A 20,724-nucleotide genomic window follows, 5' to 3' on the forward strand; every position below is an offset into this window, starting at 1 on the left:
GGACCTAGCAGACCTCCTGCGGCTAAAAAGGAAAGCCTACAAAGGATGGAGGATGGGATTCACCTCCAAGGAGGATTATTCTGTGCTGGTCCGGTCCTGCAGGGAGCAAACCAGGAAACCAAGGCTGCAACTGAACTCCAACTAGCTTCAAGCATCAAGGACAACAAAAAGTCCTTTTTCAGATATGTGGGGAGCCGGAGGAAAAGCAAGGGCAATGTTGGACCCCTGCTAAACCAGATGGGGCAACTGACATCTGATGCCCAGGAAAAAGCCAACCTATTAAATAGGTACTTTGCGTCAGTCTTTCATCAGTCCTATGGGACGCCCATGCCTGCTATGGGACAGGGAGATCCAGGTGATGGGGATCCCCTACCCTCCATAAATGCTGACCTCGTGAAGGAACACCTTGAGAAGCTGGATACCTTCAAGTCAGCCGGCCCTGACAATCTCCACCCCAGGGTACTCAAGGACCTGGCGAGCGTCATAGCCCAGCCCCTGGCACGGATCTTTGAAAACTCCTGGTGCTCTGGTGCAGTGCCCGAAGACTGGAAGAAGGCCAATGTGGTGCCGATCTTCAAGAAAGGGAGGAAAGTGGATCCAGCTAACTACAGGCCCATTAGCCTGACTTCTATCCTGGGGAAGATCTTAGAAAGTTTATTAAGGAGGCCATCCTTGAGGGACTGGCCCAGGCCAGCATCCTGAGGGACAGCCAGCACGGGTTTGTTGCGGGTAGGTCTTGTTTGACCAATCTCATTTCCTTCTATGACCAGGTGACCTATCACCTGGACAAGGGAGAAGAGATTGATGTCATATCTTGACTTCAAAAAAGCTTTTGATCTGGTATCCCATGATCACCTCTTGGCCAAACTGCCCAGTTGTGGCCTTGGCTCCACCACGATCCGCTGGCTGGGAAACTGGCTCTGTGGTCGGACCCAGAGGGTTGTAATTGATGGCAGTCACTCATCGTGGTGCCCTGTGACCAGTGGGGTCCCTGAAGGCTCTGTCCTGGGACCCATCCTGTTCAACATCTTCATTAATGATGTGGACATTGGAGTCAGGAGTGGACTGGCCAAATTCGCCGATGACACCAAACTTTGGGGCAAAGCATCCATGCCAGAAGATAGGCGGGTGATCCAGGCTGACCCGGACAAGCTCACCAAATGGGTAGATGAGAACCTGATGGTGTTTAACACCGAAAAATGCAAGGTTCTCCACCTTGGGAGGAAAAACCTGCAGCATCCTTATAGGCTTGGCAGTGCTACGTTGGAGAGCACTACAGAAGAAAGAGACTTGGGGGTCATCATTGACCACAAGATGAGGATGAGCCTGCAATGCGATGCTGTAGCTAGTAAAGCGACCAAAACACTGGCTTGCATCCATAGATGCTTCTTGAGCAAATCCCGGGACGTCATCCTCCCCTTGTACTCGGCCTTGGTGAGGCCGCAGCTGGAGTACTGCGTCCAGTTTTGGGCTCCACAACTCAAAAAGGATGTGGAGAAGCTTGAGAGAGTCCAGAGGAGAGCCACGTGCATGATCAGAGGTCAAGAAAACAGATCTTACGATGACAGGCTGAGAGACATGGGACTCTTTAGCCTGGAGAAGCGTAGGCTCAGGGGTGATCTGATGGCCACCTACAAGTTTATCAGGGGTGACCACCAGGATCTGGGGGAATGTTTGTTCACCAGAGCGCCCCAAGGGATGACGAGGTCAAACGGTCACAAACTCCTGCAAGACCGTTTCAGGCTGGACATAAGGAAGAATTTCTTTACTGTCCGAGCCCCCAAGGTCTGGAACAGTCTGCCAGCGGAGGTGGTTCAAGCACCTACATTGAACTCCTTCAGGAGTAAATTGGATGCTTATCTTGCTGGGATCCTGACCCCAGCTGACTTCCTGCCCTTTGGGCAGGGGGCTGGACTCGATCTCCCGAGGTCCCTTCCAGCCCTAATGTCTATGAAATAACTGAATCCCCACCTAGGCACATCACGAACTTTGCTTAGTGTGCCTGGGCCAAGAGCCACTTAAAAGCGACCTGGACTACTCTGACCACTAGTTCTATCTTCACTTGATTTAACAGGATTCAGATAATGTACCCCCATAATAAGTTGGGGGGGGAGGGGGTTGGTCATTTGTTTTTTTAAAGGGTACATCTAGAGATCTTAGTTCAAGTTCTAATTCTATCTCTGCCAATGACCGATTTGGGAAAGTTACTTAACAATATGCATCTTTTTTTCAATCCAAAAATGGAGACATTTATGTACTTTATGGGGATGTAGTAACTAATATGTACAACACATTTAAACTATAAAAATATTGACAGTGGTGATTTGTAGAGATGTCTCAATGCTAACATGTGCTTTGTTAGACTGCATTTGGACTCAATTCTTCTTCTTTGGTCTAAACAGCCCAAATCTCACCAACTCCAAAGGAAACAAGGCTAGTCCCGTTAAATTGTACTTTTCTCCAAATTCTACTTTCATAAAAAAAAGTTACTTTACTTCGACAAGTTGTCCAGTGTCTCAGCTACACACTATAGCTCAAAGAAATGATCAAATATTAGCCACAAACACACATCATCCCTCATTAACAGTTTATAGTATCATAGTCAAAACCAAGTAAATGGTGCAACAGATTATAATGATCAACCGTTTTACAGCAGTAATGACTAAAGCAGATTAAAAAGACATTACCTGATCCACACTTCTACGAAAGGAGTACCCTGGGATGTGATGGCCTTCATCTCTCTTCAAAAAGGTAAGAGTCCGTTCTCTTACAGGTTGGCCGATCTCCTATGCAGAGCTTTAAACTAGGTTCACTGGGGGACAGACAACAGTGAGAACCTATGATCAATGAACCACAAGCCATGTGTGGGAAAAGTCCATGCAAGTACTAAAGGGGCCCAATGGGTATCAGGATGGGGGGGCTCATATGTCTCGATACTAATGCTAGAAGCATGAGGAAGAAGCAGGAGAAACATGTGCTCCTGCTTACAAACAAGAACTTTGATCTAGTTGGGCTAAACTGAAACCTGGTGGGACCCTACCCGCGATTGGGCAGTAAGCATTGAGGGCCATAGGCTGTACAGACAAGATAGAGCAGGGAGAAAAAGGGGGAGGCGTGGCTCTCTACATGAAGGAGCAATGCATATCTTCTATAATCAAGATGGGATCAGAGGAGGGGCAAATTGAGGTACTGTGGGTCAGAATACAAGGGAAAAATCGGGGGATGGAGGGGGAGAGAAAGGGACTTGGTAGTGGGGGTCTACTACAGACCACTACATCAGGAGGAGGAGTTTGACTTGGAATTCTCCAGACAGCTCTTGGAGACCGTACAGTCAAGGGAAATGGTTGTCATGGGTGACCTAAAACTACCTGGACATCTGCTGGGAGGAGCAGTCAGCTAGATCCAACTGTTCACACAGGTTCTTAACCTGCATTCAGGACCTTCACCCAACACAGGCGGTATACGGTCCCACTAGGGGAAACACCTTACTGGATGTGGTCCTGGTTACAGGGGATGATTTGGTGGAGGGGATCTTCTGACACAAGGTAACAGGGGACAGTGACCATCACTTGATTGAGTTCACCATCTGGCGCAGGGTTGGAAAGATAACCAGTAGGCCAGAAGGGCTAGACTTCAAGAAAGGCTAACTTCAGTGTGTTCAGGAGATTAGTTAGCGAGGCACTGAAGAAGAGCAGAATTGGTGAAATAGGAGTCCAGGAAGGGTGGTTGTTCCTAAAAGGGAGCAATCCTATGAGTGCAGAAGGAGACAACCCCTCTGCACAAGAAAGGGAGCAAAGGGGCCAAGAAACCCTCTTGGCTGAACAGGGAAGTCCAGGAAAGGGCAAAAAGAAAGAGGCATGTAGGCTGTGGAAGCAGGAGGTAGCCAACAAGGCAGAGTATACCTACTCGGCCTAAACTTGCAGGGAAGCAGTCAGAAAGACCAGAGCAAAAATGGAACTTAGGCTGGCAACAAAATTTAAAAAACAACAAAAAGTCCTTCTTAAGGTATATAGGGAGGAAAAAAAAAAAAAAAAAAAAAAAAAAGTGCAGGGTAGCATAGGCTCTTTACAAAGACAAACTAGGGGAACTAGTGAGAAATAGGGGTGACAAGGCTGAGCTCTTCAATTAGTTTTTTGCTTCTGTATTCTTGAACTCTGATCAGGACAAATCTCCCAACTGGATCACAGATGGGCATACAGGGGTAACCAGCCCACTAACTAACTGTTAGCACCAACTCAGTGAAGAGACAGCTGGAGTAGATCCTGCCTTACTAACCTCCTTTCTTTTTATTACCAGGTCACAAAATGCTTAGACGCAGGAATCGAGATGGATGTCATCTACCTTGGATTTTAAGAAGGCCTTTGATACGGGTATCTCATTATATTCTCATAGATAAAACTGAGAGACTGTGACGTAGATGATAACACGGTCACGTGTGTGGCAAGTTGGCTTAGGGGGTCGCACGCAGAGAGTGGTGGTGGTGGATGGGTCGGTATTGATCTGGAAAGATGTGTGCAGTGGAGTCCCACAAGGTTCAGTCCTTGGATGGTGCTGTTCAGCGTCTTCATTAGTGACTTGGATGAGGCCATGGAAAGCACTCCGTCCAAATTTCCAGATGATACCAAATTATGGGGTAAAATTAACATACCAGAGGCCAGGCAACAAATCCAGGCAGATCTAGACAGGTTGTTGGGGGGGGGGGGGGGAAGGGGGGCGGAAAATATTGGGCAGAACAGAATAGGATGCAGTTCAATAAGGACAAATGCAAGGTGCTGCACCAGCACACTTACAGGCTGGGGGAGGACTTTCTCAGGAGCATGGTAGCAGAAGGGGATCTCGAGTCATTGTGGACACCAAGATGAACATGAATCTATGTGATAAAAAGTGATACGTAAAGCTAACCTCATCCGACCCCAGCACTCTTTCCTGCCCAGGGCAGGGGGGTGGACTCAATGATCTGTTTAGGTCCCTTCTGACCCAAACATCTATGAATCTGACATCGAGTTGTTTTTTCAGGATTTGCTTCCAGCTTTACTCAGTCATTTGGCTTATTACAAAAAGCGTAAAAACTAATTTGTAAGCCTGTGTCAATAATTACATTCAAGTGATGGTTTTAAACAACTCACTGCACATGTGATATGCAGCTGTTAAATAACTAAGTGTGCAAAAGCTATAAGGACAGTATTTGTACTTTTCATTTTGATGTGCAATTTTATGCTTTGGTATTAGTATAAAATATGTATAGAGGCAGGTAGCTTTGAACTAATTTGCAACTATATTCTACTAGAATAGTAAAGACTTGACTGGAACAAATAAAAACATCCTATTTTAACAAGTGCCTACTTAGAGCTAGGCAAAAAAAGCCAAAAAACAACACTTCTCAGCCGAATAATTTTCAGACATCCAAAAATGCAGTTCTGGCACAATCACAACTACTTGAAACTAGTCACCAAGTTCTGTCCATTCACAACCAGAAGAAACAGAAAATGAACACACACACACACTTAATTTAAAAAGTTAAACAAAATAAAATAGAAAATGAGATGAAAGAGACACCCAGCCAAAAAAAAAAAAAAAAAAGTTTTATTTTATTTCCACATCAAAACAGTCTTCTTTTTCTTGAGTTGAATTCAAAATGATTTTCTGCTCTTTTTCTGTTTGGCCAAACCAAGGGGAAAAAAAAAAATCATGTTTTTATACAGCCTGATTTCTAGCTCTAAGAGAAAGATGGTCATGGACAAAATAAGCTAGCTCAATCCATTTCTTTCTACCCTGCAGACTTTCAGCGATAGGGCACGTTTGCATGGCAATATATGAAAAGGTGCCAGCAACAATGCTAACGAAAAATATGGTCATCTATGCCTGGTTCCTCCTATAGAGGAAGGGCTATGATTGCTTTGAACTATAACTCTTAAAAGCTTTATCTTTGCTGTTTTATACACTTTTAGATTCTGTGCTTAATATAAACAGGTTTTTAATGGAACTACAAAAGAAAAAAGGTTATATATAATTACTAAGAGTATCATCCTTGTTCATCAAAAGATCTCTCAAAATACAGCATTCGTACTAAACTTTCACATACTTTGCAGGCTTGCATTTGGGAATGTTAACATCAACACATAAAACAATTTCTCATGGCCTGTAGCTGACACTCTAGAAAGCTTAGCACAAATTGCTCAGAGCAGTTCAATACAACTCATATATGCTTTCGGATTCCAAAATTCAAATTTCATAAGTCGTAATCAGCCACAAAAATATTCCAAGCTGAATACAAGCAACATTAAAAGGCAATTTCTTCTTCTTATTGACTACTTAAACGGACAACTTTACTTAAATTGAAACAATCAGTATGTTTTATGCGTATTAGCAAAATTACTGATCATTGATAAAATGACTGTGCTTTACAGACCATTAGCAGTGTACCTGAATCCAAGTAACCACTCCGATGTTTTGAAAAGGAAAACATCATGTTTGAATGCTAAATCCATCAATCAATCATTAAAAGGATGGGCAATTAGATTACAGCTCAACTTGTACCATTAGATCTGCCCCTGGTCTGAACAGGTTCACAGGGTAAAAGTTCCGTTTCCAGTTGCACCAAGGTACATTGGGAAGAAGGTCTGTCTGTAGAAAACAACTGTAACCCACCTGGACTTCTTTAAAAAGAAAGCAAAAAACAACAAAACACCTATTTTTGGCCCCTTAAGCTCCACTTATGCAAGCATATACTTGCCCCAATCCTCAGCTGGTAGAGCTACTCTAAATTTTGTTACGGAAAAACCCCCCAACAAAAAACAAAGCAAGCCAACCAACCCCAATAGATGATGTTAGTTTACAGCAACTAAAAATCAAACTCATTCATTCGTTCTCAGTTTTTACTATTTTGTGACTTCACTGAACAGTCTTGATCAATATTTCGATCCTTTCAGGCATTATATTAACTCTAATCTATTTTAAAACGTACAGATTTCCTGAAATACTGGAGTCATAGGAGCATGCATGTGGTACAATAAATAGGAGATGCGACCTGAAAAGCTGTCATGTTTTAATCTAGGACTGTCCAACTGATGACCTGTGCACCACACACAGCCCACAAAGGGTCTAACTGCAATCTTTGTGCTCCTGGTCCAGCTGCTGCTACCCCTTTGCTTTCTTTCTGCTACTGCTGGAGACCCCCAGGCTCTACTTTCAGTTTTTAAGGCCTGCCCCCACCACTGGGGGCAGGGTGGAGTGGTACAGCCTGTGGGGCAGAGGGAATATGTGGCTCACAGGATGTGCAGTCTGGGGGTGTACAGCCTGCACAGCCACTAAGCAGCTGGACAGCCCTGTTTTAAAAAACTCAACTAAACAGGCTTGAAGTATCTGGTATAGACCCATTCTATTAGCATTTGTTACACTCTACTATAGACTCTTGTCTACAGTACAGTAAACCTATTTATTACCACTTATATTGCATTAGCAGATGGTACTGCATAAGCACCTAGAAGCCTAAATTGTCCCCGAGGACTCCACTGTGGTAGGCACTATATAATCACAAACACCAAGATGGCCCCTGCATACAAACCAATGACTTAACCTCACCACCTATTACACTGCAATATGAGGCAGTTAGCTGTGTCAGTGTGAAGTCAGGCAGAACGGAGTGCAGCGTGGCACATTAGAAAGCAACTGGTTCAGGGAGGTATGGCCCTTTCATAGATGACAGCCTGTTTTGCCAGATGCTATGAAGATTCATTGAGTATGAAAAGTTATTCCTCTCTGAGCCAATTGGCCTCTAGAACAAGCCACCAGTGTCCTAACTTCTGCCACTAATACTCCATGTTAAATCTTAGCCTAGGCAAAGCCAAAGCAGGCAATTTGGCCCAGTTTCATTTTGTTTCTTCAATTTAATTACCTAGCTATTTTAAAAGGAAATAAATAAGTACATCAGTGCAGCAAGAGGTTTGGTACTCCTGCTACTTTAAGAAAAGGCAGGCTACCTGGGAAGCAGCCTGCAGGTATGCCAGGGGGCAATTAGGAGTCTCATGGCTGGGCCATTAGCCCAGAGCTGGAGCTAGGCAGGTAGTCTAGGCCTAAGAACCATGGAGAGAAAAGCTCCTGGTTAACATCTAAGCTGGGGTAAGCAATATTGGTGGTTTGTAGAGGGACTAAGGGGAGGTAAGGAGATTCCAGATGGTCTAGAAAGAGAGGGGCCAGAGAGCCTAGAGACAGCAGAGGGCCCATGAGGTCTCACTCACTTTAGGAGCAGTGCCAGAGCCCAGGAAAGGCTAAAGGCCAAGAAAGGGCCACGGCCAGAAGCTGGTGGGGCAGCAGAGCCCATTCTTAGATCAGTTGAGACTCATGGAGTCAGGGTTTAAGGAGATGGACCAAAGCCTGGGAGGCTCAGGGACCCACAGAAGCAGGATCAGGCACCCACAGCCTGGAAGAGGTGGTAGAGACACGGCCAAGGGCCCGGTGCCTGCAAGATGCAGAAAGAGGGCTGGGGAGATGCAGAATGGGTGAAATGCCTGGCAACCAGACAGCAGCCAGAGCCCAGAAGGGGACAGAAGCTAGAGTGTTTGATAACATCTGCAAGGCATCGATGTGGCAATGGGGAGGATGAAGCTCAATTAATACGAGTATGGTCACTTGTATCCACGAGGCTGACATCTGACTTGGGAAGCCCTCGGGCAGCCACCTTTCTCTGAAAGTGTCATTTCATCAAGCTGTGGCAGGCGAGGAAAAGGGTAGACTGCCTAAGTAGAGCCAGGCTTACAGGGGCTGAGAAGGCTCCGGGGGATTGTGACCACTCCTGAAGCAGGTCGCTGTTACATTGGTGCATTGGCGGGGGGGGGGGGGGGGGGGAAGGGGGTGGAAATCAAATGTAGGAGTAGGAGAAGCAGACACTTGGGCAAGCAAGAAAGAGCAAGCAAGGCCAGGGAGCCCAGAGATCTCAACTGGCCTAGGAGCAGCACCAGGGGACTGAAAGTCGAGAAGGGGTAACTGCCAGAGACTGCTACGGCTAAAGAGAGATGAGAAATCTCAACTGGCCTAGAAGCTAGGCCAGGGCCTGAGAGGGGTCAAAGGCTTAGGGCTGCAGCCAGAGACTGACATGGTCAGAGACCTACAGCCCAGAGAAGAGAGGGCTCAGTTAGGAAGAAGAAAAGGCTGAGCAGGAGAACCCTAGGCTAGTTTGGGGGCCAGAAGGTGCAGAACCAGAAAAAAGGGCCTCTGGGGCACAGAGAGTAATATGATGCAGGAACGGGCAGCCTTGGGAGACTGCACAGGTGCTACGAAAAGAAGCTTTTAAGGGAGAGGCCTCTCTGGGGTCCTGGGTAAGACCTGAAGCTGCACAGGGTCCTGGGGGCTAGTACAATCTGGTAGGGCTACTTATGGTGTAGTATCTAAAGTGCCACCTATGGCAATCCCAGGGCAAGGCAAGTAGAGGGTGCCTTAAAACTCCAGGAAGGCTTAAGGAGCAGGTACAGCAGGGGTGATCAGAATTGGGCCTGTGTGCTGGATTTGGCCTGCCAGGGTATTTTATCCAGCCCGTGGGGCCCCCTAAACAAATTAGGCAATTTATATTTATCTACCCCTGGCTGCCTGTCAAAGATGACAGGCACCAGAGACAGTAGGACCCAGAGGAAGCCATGGCAAGACTGCAACAGCAAGACCCACCTGGCCCCACCCCCACCAGCCAGAAGCCCCTGCCGGGTCAGCTTCTGCTGAATCATGCGGTCTGGCCATGCAGCTGGAAGCCACGTGTTGCAGAGCAGCTAGCAGGCAGGCATGAAAGTGGGGAAAGCGATGGCAGGGGCAGTGGGGAGGGGAAGCAAGCAGGTGTGCAGAGCTGGTGCCGGCAGGGCCCAGGGTGGGGCGGCAAGATTGCGGGGCGTGGGCTGGCAGGGGTCTATGGAACTGGGCTGAGCCACTCCAGCAGGGAGAGAAGGGAGCTGGCCTGGCTCCACAGAGCCCCAGCCAACCAGGACCCCAAGCTCCTGCCATCCTGCTCTAGGGCCCTGCCACTGCTACTCAGCCCAAACACTCAGTCCCCATACCCACCCACAGCTCCCCACAAATCCCACACCCAACCACCCAATCCCCACCCCCCGATACCCCTGCACACCCTACACAATATACAAGAGTAAGACTGCATTTTGAGCTGTTATTCAATCACTTCTACATATACAGCACAAACACACACAAAATCAGGACAAACATATATTTTTTTTCCCCCTAGGATGGCAAGCCCTCTTCCTCAAAGAAGTACTTCCAGGGGGAAGGGGAGGGACTTCCAGTGGCAAAGATCAGAGGTTCGGGCGGGACTTCCAGTCCCAAAATGGTGACCAGAGGGCTGGGCACCTGTCAAGGGCTGGGGCTACCTATGCATCCCTTGCCAAAACTTGGTAAGCAGACCTCTGCCTGAAATAAATTGCCTGCCCCTGAGGTAGAGCCATGGTGCCCATTCAGTCTCACTGGCCTAGGAGCAGGGATAGGGCTCAGGAAGGGCCAAAAGCCAAGGAAGGCCACAGCTAGAGACTGGCAGAGCTAGAGAGCCCATGGGTCTCAACTGGCCTAGGAGCAGGGCCAAGGTTAATGGAGAAAGTCAGTAGGGCTACAGCTGGAGACCAGCGAGGCCTGGTATAAGGGTGAAGATAGCCAAGAGCCCATAGGGGCTGTTATGATTGATTAGTATGCATGACATCTGAGGCATGGATGTGGGTATTGGGGAGGATGGATCCCATGTAATCAGCTCTTAAGGCAATGAGTAGGGTCACCTGTACTTATGAGAAGGAGATCTGATTTGGGAAGCCTTGGGCAACCTCCCTTGTCTGAAAGTGTCATTTCATCAAGGTGTGGCAGGCAACAAGGGGAGATTGTCCAAAGAAAGCCAGGCTGACAAGGGCCGAGGGGGCTCCAGAGGCATCAAGGCTATCCCTGGAGCTGGACCCTGTTACACAGTCAGAAACACCAGATCCTCTCCAAGTGCTCAGCTCCACGGAAAGCTCCCTTAATACACATAATGCATATGTGTAGTTCCTCCCCATGACCATCTAACACAATCTCTGAAGTATCAGCACTATAGCAGAATCCCTTCAGCTAAAAACTCTTCTTTAGCTGTTGCTGCACATGCCACGGATCAGCTTCATCCACGTTATTCCAAGGAACTGGAGAAGAGTACTTGGTGTGACTGTACACGGAAGAAAAATAAGCAATGTTTTATAGAGAATGGAAAGAAGTTGCTATATGGGGATGCAGAGAAGTCCTGAGAAGGTGTATGTGGAGGGCAGGAGAGGAAGACTGAGGAATAAAGATAAAAAAGGGGCTAGACTTAGAAAATCCCTTCCTGTCTGCTGCTAAAATTTTCCTTTCAAAATAGTGTTCATTCCCAAGCATTCTTAAGGAACAGCACGGAGCTTCACAGACAAAGAGAAGGTTTAGGATGCTTCCATACAGATGAGAAAAGGGAATATAAAGTGTAGTAGGAGAAGTTATCTAAAAAGATTGGCCGGGGAGGTCAGAGATGGGCAAGACTGAACAGATGAAGGAGGAAGTTGGAATTTCCAGACCATGGGCACCAGAGGGACAGGTGGGAACTACAGTCTGAAGCAAGGCTAAAGAAGTTGTAGAGAGAACTGGGAAGAAAGGAGACAGACAAGCTGAGGGAGTCAGGGAAGTTCTGGAGATGACAACAACTGTAGATGTAGTGAGAGTGTGAAGCAATAAGGGGGACAATGTTTAGAGATCAACTTATGTAGAGGACATAGTGAGGTTGTGGAGAGGAACTGGAGCTAAGAGATGGCAAAAGCAAGAGGAGTGTGAAGAGGGGCTGGTGCAAAGGGCTGGGGAGATCCAGTACTGCACAGTAGTAGCTGGAAGCAGGGAGGAGAAGGGAGCAGCAGAAGTATGCAATTGTGGGAAGGAGCCTATAGTGGCCGGGTGCTGTACAGAAGGGCCAGGGGTTTGCACAGGATGGGCATATGCAAGACATGCGGGGGTGCAAATTAAGTGTGGGGCAGTTCAGCTCTGCAGGGGAAGATACAGGAATGTACAAGAGGGACCCGCACAGAGAGCAGAGAGGCTCAGCAGAAAGGATGGGAAGGGGGTAGAGACTGAACAAAGCTTCTGAATGAAAGTCCTAGTACTGCCACCTTGGTCGCTGACTAACCTGTGTCCTCAGGGTCAGGTTTTGGCTAGTCCCGGCATGCGAAGCAGAGCTGGGAAATACAAAACCCGCTGTGAAACTTGTCAGAACTACTGTTAGAGGAAAAGGAGCAGAGCTGAGACTGTCTTTACTCTAGGAGAAGCCATATTGGGCAATAAATGAATGGAGGCAAGAAATTTTTAGGTTAAATTTCAGCAATGCTCTGTATCTAGAGCAGGGATGGGCAATTATTTCAGACGGAGGGCTGCTTACTGAGTTTTGGCAAGCCATCGAGGGCTGCATGACAGGCATCCAGAGGCAGATAAAAGATTAATTTTCTAAATTTTTAGAGGCCCCACGGGCCAGATAGAAACGGCCTGGCAGGCTGCATCCAACCCGTGAGTCACATTGTGCCCATCCCTGATCTAATGTTTCACCAAGCCATATGGTGATTGATATTTTGGACATTAGGGAAAGGGTAGGTATGGGGGAAAGGGGAGAAAGAAGAAGGAAGAAGAAGAATACTGTATGTTTGAAGTTATTTTTAAAATATACTGTTTCTTGTGCCAAAGTTACATTTTCTGGTGGGGAGGAAGGGGGAAAGAGATTAGGTAAAATGGATACAGACACATATTGAAGACCTAGATACCCTCATTAAAAAAAAAAAAGGTGGGTGTGGGGGGAAATGAATTCAATCCTTAATATGTTAAATAAAGGATGTGCCATCTACAAATCTCAGTACAACCTATGCTGCTATGTAAATTGTGAATTGGTAAAATAAATAATCCACCTCCTAAAAATGCAGCTAGGTCTGTTAGCACTCCAGACTTCAAAAGCCTGCTCCCGCATTGCCCTTCTAGTGGGAAGGGCAGCCTGGCAGAGTGTCTCCCACGCATCGACTTCAAGCCCCCCGCAGTTTAAAACAATGCAAGCCCTTAGATCATCTTAAACAGACCTAAGTGGAACTTTAGATCAATTTAAACTGGTTAAGCCACTTTAAGGTCTTGGATCATTTTTTTCTCCACAACCCACAATTCAAGGATTTACAAGAAGGCTGAAACTGTAAGGGAGCCAGTTTCAAGGGGAAAAAAAAATTAACACTAATTTCAGATACAACATATGGCCCAAGTGCCTCTGACAGTTTCAAAGGATTGGCAGTCCCAAGTGTTCACAATGGAGAATGATTTAGAAGTCAGTATTGTAAAACACAGAGAAGGAAGGGGGCGAGGAGACAAAAAACACTCAAACAAACCAAACCAAAAAACAACACCACCTTTATTTACCTCCTGCTTGTATAACCTTTGTGACAGTCTAATTTCCAAGTTTCCTCTGTGAAATGAGGAGACTGAACTTTCTACGTGCTACTTCTTTGCTCTCCTTATGTCAGAAACAGGTGACGGGTTACGGTTAACATTTCCAGAAAACATTTACCAGACAGAACAAGAAAGAAAACGAAACAATTAGGCGGTGCCGATTGCAAAACAAGTACGGTAAACCAAATTTGTATCTGAAAGACCACAGAAAAAAATAAGTCCTCACTTAAAAGTAGTAATGCATGCTAAGGGCTATTAACACTCACTGGGGACCAGAGACCAAAATTATTTTTATGGGGATGCATGCAGAAGTTGCAGGCATGGCATGTGGGGGAGAAAGAGAGAGAGAGACACAGTACTTACACAGGGAACAACTGAATCCTGCCACTACTCTCTGAGCAAAGGATACAGGGCCCCAGGCTGGGCCATCTCTCAAAAGGGCTGTGGTCAAGCTACTGCTGCAGCTCTGTCATCCTTTATTTGCCAGCAATAGGAGACAACTCATTATTTAGGTGGTCTCTTCAGCATCCATATAAGCATCTTTCTGGCCTCTGCTCTCCCTAACTGGAATATATCCAGGTGCCGCCACTGGTATGGGTCCCCTCTGCTGCCCCTCTTAATACAGCAGTGGCTTCCAAAACCCTAACAGAGCACCTAAGCTACTTTAAGTCTCCCAGCGCAAACATGTACTGCGTTTTAGGGATGACAGACGCACCCTAGAGTCCTAACCCTGGTGTCCTGATCATCTTCTCTGCTTCAGGCTTTACCCCGTATTCAGTGTGAACTTTTTAATACATAGCGTTATGCTCAGGTTACTTATTTGTGAGCTATTCCTGCATTTGTACCAAGGCTATAGTGTCAATGGTATACAGCATCATCCTTTGCCCAGTCCTTTTTTAAAATATGCCTTTACATGGCTTGCTCTTCATACACGGATTTGACCCAGAGAACTTCCCTATAGGATACCACATTTATATGAATGTCTCCAACCAGGGGTCTGGCCTGAGACAGCTCACTGCTGGTCCCTGCATGTCTGTACTAGGAAGAGCAAGTATCACCAGTAACATGAGAACAGAATATAGTATGCAAGAACTCGTGACAATTATTAACACACGCAGCCCCAAGCTGCATCTGTTGGAAGGCGCACGGGTTTCATACTGATACAAGTCTGCCTTTCCTGGCAAGCGAGAAGAACTACAGGCTTTGCCCAACGTACAGTCCCATCCGACCACAGTCAGCTAACACCTTACAGTAAGTACCAAGCAAGACTTCTCTTCTCATTCAGCAGCTGGCAGCCTGCTACCTTGTGGAACCAGTTTCCATAGAAACAGAGGTCTGGTAGGAGGAAATATGGTACAGGAAAGTCAAGTCATCACTGTTTTGGATTCTCTGTCTTAATCTCAAACAGTCCGCCATCAGTTACCATGGAAACAAGAGTGGAAACAGACGGAAGTAGCTGAAAGTTGGAGCTCTCCAAGCTTCCATTTCTAGTAGAAAGGGCTAAGAGTTTTTTGTTGTTTTTTTTTTTTAAAAAAAATATTAAAACTCAAAATACAGACATGGTTTGTTTGTTGTTGGGTTTTTTTCTCCCAAGTTACTGTTTGGTTACATGTCCTTAATGCAACGGGCCAAAACAAATCATTGCAAATAAGCAAATGGCTAGTAAACCATGCAACTATGCTCATTTATGCCAACTGAGGAGCTTGGCCCGTGACCCCCCTTCGGATTCCTCCTCCCCCCCACCCAACTTAAAAACTTTTCTTTGATTAGATTGGGGTGGGGGAAGGAGTATTGTTATTCAAAACTATTTAACCAGAATGCGCTTTCTACCATTTCAACCTCCTGAAAGTCTTTGTAAATGGCCAAGTCACGAGATAAGGCTCATTACTGGATAGGCCTTAATAAAAATCTACCGCCATGTGAAATATTTTGTAAACGCGTTTTTCTTCTTAAACCAAATCCCAGCTGAGTCTGATTTTTGTGCTGTGAACATTCATAAAAACAAAACCACCCCCAAAAAGAACAAAAACCCAACAACTTTTCATGACTAAAAATGGGGAAACACAAAGGGGTGCAAGAGTGCCTGTATCAAAATGCAATTCAGAAGTCAACATTCCTATATCCTCTTTCCAAATACACTTCCAGCTCCAGTCAAACTCAGGGGGTGGGGAGAAAGGAAGGGAGGCAAGGAGAGAGGAGGCAGACAGTTAAAAATGCTTGCCTGCAAGATTTTTATGGATTTACAGGGTTTTGTTTGTTTTTTGTTTTTTTACTGATATGATAAATGGATTCATAGTTCACATAAAATTTTGCTTTGAAGCCTACTTGATGGAGCACACAATAAAACTCTGGTTAACTCACTACTTTAGGGGGAACGCAAGTAAATGCTGAATTATCCAGTAGTGTACAATAATTATCAAAAGTTGGGGGGGGTGGTGAGGAGGTGACACCGATAGGGAAGTCAAGCACTGGCAAAATTAAAGTCAGCAAGGCAGTTATCCCATAGGTGAACTAGGCAGAATTATGATGCATAAAGAATCCCGATACACGTTTAAAACCACCAACTAAAACAGTGGGGGCCAATTTGTTCTGGAAGGCGTGCCACAGATTAAACCCTGCACCTTCCCTAGGTGCCACTCTGGTCCTCCAAGTCTGCCTGATCTGCTGTTCTGCTTTCCATTCCCTACACAGTCTGCTGCCGTGTTACCTGTCCCCTCCCTCATCTGCCACATGCTACGCAGTCTGCCGGAGTCACAGCGGCAGCCCGTGGCTGCAGGCTGGCCACTCAAGGACTAAAACAAGTTAGCCGAGACGAATGATATTTTAAAACAACCTTCTACATCTTTAAAAAGGGAAAAAAGACAAAGAAGAAAAAAAGAGACAGGCACGTTACACCTGGATATGTATAATATGTTAATGAGCTTGGTGGCATCTTTTTAAGTCTACACCACTCTTTGCTAGAGACTATAAACACCCTATACATATTCTGGCATAAGTAGCATCTACTTAAGAGAGGCTCCCAACTGCAAGAGTAGGTAGGTCATTGCTGATTAAGACTAAAGGAAATTAGTAGTGCTGAGGAAAGGCTTCCAAAGCAACAAGCCAGCACTAAATCTGGTTCTGGCCAGTGGTTCTGGTTTGACACATTTATATAGAAATTCGACTGAATAGAAAAGATGCATTATACTGTTTCCTAATTCCTCCTTTTTAGGAAAAGTAATCATTTTTCTCAATTAAAAATTACCAGCTGAACAGAAAAAGGAATTTACAAACCACAGGCAAATTTCTCCATCTAGTGCCAACTGATCTGAAAGCTTGTTAGCTTCTATGTTACAGCTTTAACCACTGCAATTAACGTCCAATCATGTAAAATTATTTGAGAGGATAAGAGAGGGGGAGATTCTCCCTCTTTGTTTTAAACAATATTTTAAATACAACTTAATAGTGGACCACTGCAATAGAAATTAAAGCATCAAGAAATATTTTAGACTAACCAGGTATATTTTTTCATGTAACAGCAAAAGCATCAGTTTGAGTGCCTGTCTATACTCTGAAAAGGGTTGTTGTGTTTTGGTTTTGGTTTTTAAAGGAAACATTATCACCATCTTTTGGCTACTTAATACTCAAGCTTGTAAAGATTACAACAGTGGAAGGCTAATCTTTTTGGCAGGTGTGCCACAAATAACCCCCATGAAGTCCCAGAGTGGCTGATCCCCTTCCCCTGCCCAATCTGTCACTGTGTAGTCTGCCCCCTTGCTATCTGTCATGTGCCACTTGTTGAAAGCCCTTTGCTCAGAATATTGTCTGCATTCACAACATTATTTAAAATTAATTTAAGAAAAAGAAAGAATAAGAAAGAAAACCCTGCCCTGCCCCCTCCTCCCCCCCCCCAAAAGGAGGGGGACACAACTGATAAGAGACTGGGAAAAATCTGTATCTTTGTATTTTTTTTTTTTATGTCCATTAACAGCCTGCAGTAACAAATCACTAGAGCCAGTCTTGGAGGCTGAAGGGGGGTGCAAAAATTGTTGTTAAGACTACTCATGCAAGTGTTATGCAAGATCAGCCCCACTACAGGATTCCCAGTTTTAACTTGAGACCGTATCTATGAACAAAGGACCTGTTTGAGTAAGAGTTAGGCGAGCCAAGATGCATCAGCGAGACATAACCACTGCTTTGGCAATCTCTCAGTCCTGATTTTTCTCACTGCTATAAAGCACTAAACGTTCAAGTCCGTGTTGTTGAATGGGTGACATGCACTCAAGAGATAGCTGCATCTAGATGAGAAAGCACCAGGTTAGGAGTCAGGGGCTTCCAAGCTTTATTCACGGCTCTGGCACCGACTCACTGCATGTCCTTTGGGACCTCACCCAAACCTATAAACGCTGCTCCAATGGACGTTGTGAATGTACTACCGATTTTAAAAGGCTGCAGCACATGGATCAAGTGTTTGCATCTCACTCCCTCAGTCTGTAAAGTGGGGACAGCACCACCTCTGAGCTATCCAAGTCATCGAAGGCCTTTTACAACTGTTAACTACAGCACTACACAAATACTTCCTTAAGCATTTTAAAGTCTTTTCAGGTTAAGATCACTTAAAAATTAAAAAACTCTTAGACATCATGAATCATATATTGGATAATATCCTGACTACTCCAATTAGTGTCAGTGCCAACAATAGAAAGTCTCAACTTCAATGAAAGCAGTAACAGAAGCATATACTTAAAAGCAAGCTGTAAAACTTTCTTTAGTTTGAGCACATTAGGCTTGAATAGATCTGTGGGCATGTCCGCCACGTGCAGGCACACACTGCTTCTGAACAAGCTTTTGTTAAACCAACGTATACATGAAAAGCCTACTCAAAATGCATCAGAATGGTACAATGCCTGCTCAGATAAATAAGGGCTTCACTGTACAACTTCCACATGCACTATCTGTATTATAGCGTCTTAAAGTAACATCAGTGTCATTTTTATGTCTGCTATGTTGCCTCAGTTACTGTAATACAAGAGATTTATTTTCTCCCACATCCGACTACTTGAGAGGCAATTTGTTTCTCCCATAAAATGTGTTTGCTTCTGAAAGGCATCTTCCAAAAGGAGGTTATTTCCTAGTTTATTAGGAGTGACCATTTGCTAGGCTAAATTTGGAAAACGAAGCGCACACGTTGCTTTTTCCTTCTCCAAACTCTGACATGCTTTCTTTGAAAAATGAAAAAAAAAAAGGTTTACCACAAGCACCTACCCTTTAAAAAGGAAAAGAAAAAAAAAAAAAATGTGTCTGGAGAACACATATGGAACTTGAAAAAACTTGCAACTCCTGCTTACGTGCAGTCTAAATTTAAATGAAGGGAAGCGAACGATATTTACATTTGTGATCTAAAATGACAGCCTCATCAACACACACGCACACAAGCCCAATCACAAAAGATTCCCGCAACCCTTTCCTAGGCTAAGACCGCCACGCTCTCCAAATAAAGAGCCACAAGGATTATACATACTCAACATGTCACAAAGGTCTTGCATGAGATGGGATCCGACAGGGAGGAAAGGGTTATTAATGGTTCGCCATCCCGTATTTAAGTCGGGAAAGCGCCTTCAGCATTTATAAGCTACCCTGTAACCTTCCGACGAAGCCATAAATCGAGACGTGCGAGAACAACAGGAATAATAACTGAAAAAGCAACGCTAGGCAGAGGACACGAGAACAACAGACAAGTTAAGGATGTCGCTCACCGTCTGACGAAGCGCTTCCCCTGCCGCTGTGTACCTGGCTGTTTACGATTCACAAGCTGGTCTTTTTTCCAGCCTACAGCAGATGTCTGGGCTTGAAAGCTCAGGGTTGAGGAGGGGGGAAAGCAAAAAAACCCCACCACGCACTCACACTTAGTTAGGCTTGGCCAAAATTAGGACCCAAAAAAGGGCTGGAGGAGGAGGAGGAGGCGGAGGGGGGGGGGGAACACGACACACACTGGCAAACGGTGAAACCCCCAAATATTTCTGGAGAGCAAGCAGGCGGCCGTGACGCGTGCCCCGGCACGCTGCGAGCTGCGATGTTTCCACCTGGCAGAGCCGGATCTGCCCAGAGGCACGCCGGCGCGCGGGCGAGATGGGCAGCAGCGCCGGGTCCGCGCCGGGCGCCTCCGAGGCCAGAGGCGGGGGCGGCAGGGGAGGAAGAGCAAAAACAAACAAACAAGCAAGCCACAAAATACAATGAGCGAGAGCGAGAGCGAGAGCGGCTGCACTGGATCGGGGCGATCCCAGCGCGGGCAGAGAGGCAGCAGCTTCTCCCACGGACGTGCCGGGGAAGGACCAGCCGCCGGCCGAGCCAGCAGGGCTGGCAGCGGGCTCAGCCCCGCCAAGTTTGCCGGACACTTGTTACCTGCCCTGCCCTGCCCTGCCCTGCCCGGGGGACGCACTCACCCGGCGGGGAAGTTGCAGCAGCTGCAGCCGCGCCCCGGCTCCGCGCGGCCATGCCCGGCTACATCCGGCGGCGGCGGCAGCCCCGCGCCCGCGCCCCGGCTCCGGCTCCGGCTCCGGCTCGGGCTGGGCGAGCGCCGCTCCCCGCCTGTTAAGGAGCATGCCCGGGAGAGCCGAGCATGCGCGCTGCCGCCCCTACCTGCTCCAGGGGGCTGCGGGCACGGGCGATGCCCCCGGGGTGAGCCGGCAGCGGCAACGCCCGCACGCGCCCCTCTGCCCGGACTGCGGTCTCCGCCTCTGCTCTGCCCTGGGATGGTGCCACGATGCGCTTTTTTTGTTTTTGTTTGGTTTTTTGGGGTTTTTTTTTTGGGGGGGGGGGTAGGTATTTCTCTCCCTTGGCTGCAGGAGTCGAGGCAAAGGGGCTGGAAGAGCCGGGGGAGATGGCATGAGGGCGCTAGGGGCCCTTGGCCCCTGTCTACACCCAATCTGAATCGTCGGCGAGGCGTAGGGGGTGCCCGCGGGATGCACATCCCCCGCTTGCCGCCAACACCACCGGTCCCCCAGCCACCGACACCTGCGGGCAGTCAACGTGCCCCCCCGCCGCCAGGGGCACGCGGCGTTCATGGGCATGAAAGTGCCAGGGGCTGGATACCCATCCTGGCCCCTCTCTACACCTAGGGGGGCCATTTGATAGAGGACGCCTGGTCTTCCGCTACTCTGTCCTCTGTTGATACAAAGCTGGATGCCTTTATGTCCTCTATATTTCTCTTGAGACACCCAACCTTTCAACCCACAATTGAACTTTAGATTGTTTGTCTTCATTGATTAATATATTTATCCTTTAATTCATCCCATGCTTGTATTGGTC

The 20,724-nt window shown here is 46.6% G+C and overlaps 1 protein-coding gene across 1 annotated transcript in view; it reads right to left on the bottom strand.

Moving 5' to 3' along the window:
* The window catches only part of TENM1 (teneurin transmembrane protein 1), a 508,339-nt gene extending 488,376 nt beyond the window's left edge, over window positions 1–19,963 (bottom strand). The window contains exon 1 of the mRNA XM_090059290.1: window positions 19,860–19,963. The gene's annotated coding sequence lies outside the window, so the exon portion shown is untranslated. The remainder of the gene's footprint in view (window positions 1–19,859) is intronic.
* Between the last annotated feature and the right edge of the window lie 761 nt (window positions 19,964–20,724).

The sequence above is a fragment of the Crocodylus siamensis genome, chromosome 8, assembly GCF_052110815.1.
Source record: "Crocodylus siamensis isolate JL-2025a chromosome 8, ASM5211081v1, whole genome shotgun sequence".
Lineage (NCBI taxonomy): Eukaryota > Metazoa > Chordata > Crocodylia > Crocodylidae > Crocodylus > Crocodylus siamensis.